We start from the raw sequence: 7,807 nt of genomic DNA, 5'->3' as shown, positions 1-7,807 counted from the left end.
AACAGGTTTGGACAAACACTTTAGCTTATTTAAAAACTCGAAAAAGTGAAATTAAGGAGTTGCTTAATAACAGAATATTTTAAACTGTTATTTCTGAAATAAAAATAACATTATTATGCTCGACTGAAATGCATACCAAACTCGTCAATTTTGATGCAGACACTTAAAAACTCCTAATTAAGTAATTTTTTTCTGTTAAATATAAGCAATTTTGTTGTTGAAAATAAATGATTTTAATTACGCGTAATTACGGCCTAATTTCGCGTAATTTCAACGAGGTAATTTCGCAAAAGTTTGTATTAATTATTCGTAATTAGCGAAACTTCAATTTCGCGTAATTTCTACAAAGTAATTTTGCGAAATTTTGCAATAATTACGTCTATGAAATTTTGAAGTTTTAACTTTTTGTCTGGCGAGCATCAATTGCTCCAGCCAGGGTCAACTTTTTTGATAAGCTAGACTTCAGTTTCTCTGTAAGTAGTGGATCTGGAGTAGGTTTGATAATTACTTGGACTTTAGCTAGCTGTTCTCTTAACAGTAGCAGCATTTTCCCATGCAAGGCATCTGTGTTGGTATTGATTTCATCCATAACTGCTGTATGCTTCAGTAGCTGCATTGCCAGCTTGTCCAGTAATGAACCTTTTCCTTTATTCTTGTAGAAGTTCTGTGCAAAATGACTGTTAATAATATCTTCTAGATCTTGACAATGAAGCAAGGGCTCAGTTACAAATCCATTTGATATGGAGTCTTTAAAGTTGGCATGCACAAGATGTTCTTCTGCAGTTACCTCTTGCCATTTTCTAAAAACTTCAGTTATCTTCTTTTTTGACTTCTGCAAGTTGGCAATTTCTTTCAGAATCTTGTTTTTTTCTTCCAGCAGTTTTTCTGGACTAGAGATCAACTGCAACTCTAACAACCTCCATTCATCATCTTCTTCTGCATTCAAGGTTTGAAGAGTAAAAGCAGTTGTAGCCAAATAATCATTTCTGGCTCTAACTTGGGTAGCTCTGTGTTCAGTTTTCTTTAATATCCCAACAATACATTTTTTGAATGTTGGTGAAAATGACTTACAGGCTTCACTTTGTAGGATAATTGAGAATTGTTCTTTAATCTTCTCAACATCAGATAACTCTACTGGCAGAACACAAAGAAAATTGTCATTATCTTGCTGAAGCACAGCAAGAAATTTGTCACAAGGAATGTTCTCCATTTTCACTGTATATTTGTGCTGAATCTTGTAATACTCTATACTCTCTGTGTTCCTAGATCTATCTATCACTGTATTTTCTAACTGTCTAGTTTAGTGGTTCACTAACAGAAATATTCACTTGTCTGCTACGCTAAACTATATAGTATATACACAGGCTATGCTGCACTATACAGAGGTTGATGACGTCACAAAGTGAAGGGAAAGTATATATATCTATCTATCCATATATATATATAATTATACAGAAGATAATCACTTATTTATAAAAAAGTTATTGTGCTCGGCACATGTAATAATATCAACAAATAAGTATGATGTGAATTTTTTTCTATGGAATACTTTTGATATACAGATTATACAGATAGAAGTATCAACTAATGATTTTTATTACTACTATTTGATAGTAAAAATAGAAATATCAACAAAAAATTATCACTAAAATATATGTTGTTGTTTTAATGAATACTATTTAATAGTAAAAAAACCTGTAAAAACCTGTGAATAAGTAATTAATGATAATGGTTAGGTTTTATTAATTTATATTTAAAGTTTAAACTACATCTAAACACTATCAAGTCTAAAGTTACTTAATTAACAATTATTATTAACAATCATTTTATAGTTTTTTATTATTTAAAAAAAAATAAAATGGTACGAGGCATAGTTAATAATTTCAAATGTTCATATTTTTTCTCCTTTCTCCATCTGCATGTCCGCAGTTTCTCTTTTTATTGCCTCCCTTTGCCCGTCCATTAATGGCGCTGTTTTTGAAAGAATGTTTACGAGTCGCCGTCTTTGCGTCATTATATGACAGTGCATAATCACCCTTTCATTGCATAGATCTTTCCCTCTCCGTTTTTGTTTTATTTTGCTTATTTGTAATTTCAGACTCAGCGCTGAACATTCTACTTGCATATGCTAGGTCACCACTCCTAGCACTTCAAGTTAGTTATTATATGCAGCAAGGGAGCAATAGCTTCCCTGCTATGAACCGCACATTTTTACTTTCTTGTACAAGGAGGGTTGTTATTCAATGAAGGGTAATCAAGTGACCCGCTCAGAGGTAATTTTGTTGTAGAGTCCCAACATAATTGTAAATTTGTATTTCTTTATAAAAAGCTGTTTTTTTGGTATGCAACAATTTTCATTTAATCCCGCCGGGATATCTTCATTGAAAGATACTTTGAAAATCTACAAAGGCAAAAAAAATCCGCAAAATCCGCAAGCCCTCGGGTTTGTCATTGAATCCCCTCTTTAAAAAGGAATGTCATTTACTCTCATTGAATCCCTCGGGGGTTTAAATTTCCATTGATTCTAATTTGTCTGAGAGTAAATGATACATTGTTTTTATTTCTAAACCTTAAAAATAAAAAATATTGTGAATCCGCCAAAATACTAATGTCAAATAAACAGCAAATATAGCAAGTCATTATCAAACAATCAGAAAATTAATTAAAATCAGCAAACACTGAACACACACTGCTGAGTGCACTTTGAAACTAATTTTTAAATAATTGAAATTTTAAAAAATCTTTCAGTCTTTGAAAGTGACTTGTCGATATTTTGCCGCAGAAACAATGAAATATTGTTAGAATTTAACCCTTTTCTAGCAGCACCCCGAAGATATCTTCTATATTTTTGATCAGATAAGGATTTAAAGTGTAACCATTGTACACTGAATATATATGTAAGGTCACTTACAATTACAATGACAATCCCTTGAATTACCTTATAAGTAAACTTCAGTCCACAAAAATTATATTTGGATAAAACCAAACTGTAACTTTACCATCCTAAAACAAAACACTTTGTTTAAAAGAAATTATATTTGGATAAAACCAAACTGTATCTTTACCATCCTAAAACAAAACACTTTGTATGAAAGAAATTATATTTGGATAAAACCAAACTGTAACTTTACCATCCTAAAACAAAACACTTTGTATGAAAGATATAATTGAATTGTTATCGACTTATTAATAAATAAATAAACAGTGCATACATGCTCAGACCTTAGTGAGATCTTTTACAATTTTTTAGAAAAGGCTATTAAACGAATCAAACTAATAGAACTAAGAACACAACAATAACAGGGTTAGCAACTTAGAGTTTTACCAAAGCGTAAAAATATGTATGACAAAATTTAAAAAAAGGGGAAAATAACAGATTCGTTTGAAATTGGGTTTGATAGGCTCCTAAAATTTCCTACTGGAGTGAGTAACTTAGGTAAAAATAAAGATAATCTACGTTTACACAATTTTGTACTTATGGGTCGACACTCTAAAGACTTGTTTGTAATCGAATTTTCAAGATTCAGACCATTTTTAAATATCTACGTACAATTTCCGATTTAATGAGTCCATTTTTAAACTTGTAGGTCTAAAAATAACAATTTTAAAGGCTCCTAATGTTTCCAACTTCTCATTCACTTAACGAACTTGAAGTCAACATCAGGAGAGAAATAGCTGCCCTGGGCCCTGCTGTCTCACAAAAGTCTATTTATGATGTTAGATCATGGGCCCCAAAGTGTCTTGCTGCTAAAGGTGGACATTTAGAATAAAATTGTTATTAACGGTAAAATAAACTCTAATAAACTATTGGCCTAATATTCAATACTAAAATGTGCAAACGGAGATATCTTTTACTTTTTACTCGCTCCAGTTGAAAACTTTAGGAGTCTATAAAATTATTATTTTTAGATCTACGATCCTAAAATTGGACTTATCACATCGGAAATTGTACGTAGATTTTAAAAATGTTCTCAATCTTAAAATTTCGATTACAAACAAGTCTGTACTCGGTAGACCCTTTTATAAGATTGAACAAACGGACAGCTGGACACTTTATGAGCCTTTAAAATTGTCATTTTTAGATCAACAAGCCTAAAATTGGGCTCATTGAGTCTGAAATTGTACGTAGATTTTAAAAATGGTCTCAATCCAATTACCAACGAGTCTGTAGACCCTTATTTCCCGTTTTTTTAAAAACACTGTATAATATGTTGTATCGGTTAAAATTGTTATAAATTTTTTTTTTCTGATATGACCGATTCATAACTAATAATAATATTTAAATATAAGATAATACAGAGCTTCTCATGTCATGTTGGATTCTTTAGCGCCAAAAATATGTTCTGAATGCTCGTGTAATAGCCAACAAATTCATTCTACAGTTTAGAGCTAGGCACGATTTGATGTGGGACACCTTGTGATCTGTAATGATATGGGACACCCTGTAATCTGTAATGATATGGGAAACCTTGAAATCTGTAATGATATGGGACACCCTGTAGTCTGTAATGATATGGGACACCATGTAGTCTGTAATGATATGGGACACCCTGTAATCTGTAATGATATGGGACACCCTATAATTTGTAATGATATGGGACACCATGTAATCTGTAATGATATGGGACACCCTTTATTCTGTAATGATATGGGACACCGGCCCTGTAATCTGTATTTATAAGGATATGGGAATGATATAACACGATATAATAAGACTTTTAGTCCACAGACATTTAAAACAATGACAAGCATAAATCATGTGATAAAGTTTACTTAAATTAAACATTTATCTAGTAGTAATAAGCTATACTTTGTCCAAATTATATATATATTATTATTATTATTACTATTGTGTATGATATGGTATGTAATATCAACCTGCATGGCTACCAACATATTGATGTCCTGGGACCATCTCAAACTCTAAACCATCACACCAAGCTTTCCAGGGGTATTATTTCTCCCAAACTAATATTGAAAAATTTAAAGGCATAGCTTACAAATTATAAGATGAAAATAATCTAGAACTTGAACTACGACGTCAGGTTGCAAAGATATTAGAAAATTCAAATGCAATGAAATAACTCATGATAAAGAAGTTAATCGCCTCTATCCCCAACATAATATGAATGGAGTTTAGGAGGTCAGGTATAGAAGTTATTTATTTATTTTCCTTAATGAGATAGGTTTGTTATTTGTGAATATTAGATGTAGGTTACCTTTTTAACATTAGTCAAATAAAGATCTCTGTTTTTATCCACAATCGCTAGTGAATTCTCTCATTGGGTAATCCAGTTTGATCCAGGGCAACCCCTGCAATCTACAGAAAAAAAACGTATACAAAACAGATCCTTTCAAGTGACCCGCCTGTAAATGTATGAAGTGCTCAAGAATCCTCGAATCCTCATTTTAATCAATCTGAAAATAGAATAGAATAGTAAAATAGCATAGAAATAATAAAATAGTAAAAGATTCTCAATCCATGAGCGCATTTCAGACCCAGTTGCCTGGAGTGGGAGTGAGTTCTTCAGAGTTCTTCTGTGAAGGAGTCACCTCGGTGCCGCGCTCCTACTCGTCCACGCTCATATCCGTCCGTGCTTTTCTTTACTGCGCACCGGTATGAGCAGTCTAAAGTTCAAAAGTTTAAGGGATTGTTCCTGACAATTTGGGTGAAGCTTGTCAATCCAAAGTGCTGTACTTTCATAAATGTAGTAAGGATGGTTTAGCCAGCCTCAGATTGGTTTCTTTTTCTCTTCCTTGTAAAGATGGATTATGGCTGATATCAATTAGGTAGCAATGTTTATAATGTTGAATTGTGCGGTTTATCAACTGCTGGAAAACATATTGTAAATAACCGAAATTAACACCTAAAAAATACTATATTTTCCATATAAATGATCGGATCAAGGTTTTAAATCAAAAAATCAAATTTAGAAGTGAATTTATTTTCAAATAAAAATATTCCTACCTTTTGTTTATGGGTAGATGGTCTCCCATCGTTAAATGGTTTCCGTGTACCAGTATCAAATAGATGAACATTCCTTTCATTAGTTTGATCCCTAGATAATTAGTCAAAATAAACCATGCACATATTCAAAGTTAAAGTTTTAATTTAATTTATATTCACAAACCTTTAACTTAAGCTTAGTAACATAAAAACCCCCTTTACAACAAGCAGATAATATTAGATTGCGATTATCACTCTTCCTCTTTAGTTTAAAGTAAATATGGTTAATACTATATATTTTATTAAAAGCAGATAATATTAGATTGCGATTATCACTCTTCCTCTTTAGTTTAAAGTAAATATGGTTAATACTGTTTTATTAAAAGGTTACGACAAAAATATGGTTTTGTTTAAAAAGGAATTAAAAATATGTTTAAAGTTTCACCGAAAAAAAACACAAAAATAATAGTTAGTACAATTATAAAAAGTTAAAACTGTAATGAAACTTAAAAGTCGTATTTTTACAATATTTCCTTTAAGCGTCGCCAGATTTTCTTATTTAACATGTTTTAACTCTGGAGCATGTCATTATCATTTTCAGATATTTGTTGATAAGTAACAATTCTACTGTCTTCAGCTATCTTTATTTATTTATATTTGAAAAATAAACAAAGACTACTTTTATTTTAGTTATGAATGTAAATAAAATAAATATATAATTATTATTATTTACAACTACTTTAAAGGAAAATTAAGAAATTTTGTATATAAAAACATCCGCTGCGTTGCTAACTTTTAACTAAAACTTTGCAGAGCGAGATGTTATTTAACTTAATTGTCCCAAGGGGCAGTGAAGTAAATTAACATCCCTCTGTTGGTAGATTCACCGGTCGGTAAAGTAGCTAAAAAAAGCGATAAAGTTGGAAAAATGCGTTAAGGTTGGTGAAAAGAAAGTAAAGTATGTAAAAAGGCTGTAAAGTAGGTAAAAGGCGGTGAAGTAGGGGAAAAGGTGGTAACGTTGGTGAAAAGCCTTTAAAGTTGTTGAAAAGTTCTTAAATTCGCCTGATGACTAAGACTAACAGCTTGTTTTGTGAAGACATCAGGTCTCATCCCACTTCACTATATAGGGGGAACCATGAATATGTAAGTTTCCCTATATTTAGGTCGTCTTCGATATTCATTGATGAATATATGCATATTGTAGTAATTTTACTCAAAACAACTAACATTTGAAATATAAATTGATGAAGAAAAATAATTTTCTTCTCCCTTTGAAACCTGAAGTTATAGACCTTTGATAATTTAAACTATAATTTTGCTAGATCAAATTGTCAAAGTTTGAAATATCAAAGGTGTAAACGACACTCTACACATCATTTCTCTGTCAATTTAAAAAACGTAAACTTTTTTGAAAATTACTTATTATCGTAAATTTAAAAAAATAACTACGTCTTATTAAAATTCCCAACAAATTGCAGTAGGTCAAAAGAAAAGCAGAAACAAAGAATCCTAGTAATATATAACATATACAACGCAGATACATACGACAATAATTGGAAAATGAATTTTTGAAACAATCTATAATTACCTTAGGAGAAGCTAGTAGTCTTCCCTCATAGCTGTATATATAGGTAGCAGAAGAAAATGCTAACTAGCTTGGATTCTTAGGCTTACACTTCCCTCCTATATGTGTAAAATTTATATCTGTTTTTTGATTGAATAATACATTGATTTACATTTTTATACATATAAATAATTCCACCAACTACCCGGATAGAATCTTAGAGTCTGAAACCTAGTCTTAGACGCCGGGCCGACCTCCTCAGACCCTCTGTTTTTGGAAAAAAATATCAAATTTCA

At 31.3% G+C, this 7,807-nt stretch overlaps 1 long non-coding RNA gene across 1 annotated transcript; it reads right to left on the bottom strand.

Annotated features, from left to right (window-relative positions):
• Window positions 1-5,400: 5,400 nt before the first annotated feature.
• LOC111716059 (uncharacterized) lies at window positions 5,401-7,622 on the bottom strand. The gene is made up of 3 exons (XR_002768406.1): window positions 7,536-7,622; window positions 5,969-6,059; window positions 5,401-5,628 (listed from the first exon to the last, which is right to left on the bottom strand). It is a non-coding gene; the product is annotated as an uncharacterized LOC111716059 (long non-coding RNA).
• Between the last annotated feature and the right edge of the window lie 185 nt (window positions 7,623-7,807).

Source organism: Eurytemora carolleeae, unplaced genomic scaffold (assembly GCF_000591075.1).
Source record: "Eurytemora carolleeae unplaced genomic scaffold, Eaff_2.0 scaffold1950, whole genome shotgun sequence".
NCBI lineage: Eukaryota > Metazoa > Arthropoda > Copepoda > Calanoida > Temoridae > Eurytemora > Eurytemora carolleeae.
The sequence above is the reverse complement of the archived record's forward strand: the minus strand, read 5'-3'. Positions and strand labels throughout refer to the sequence as shown.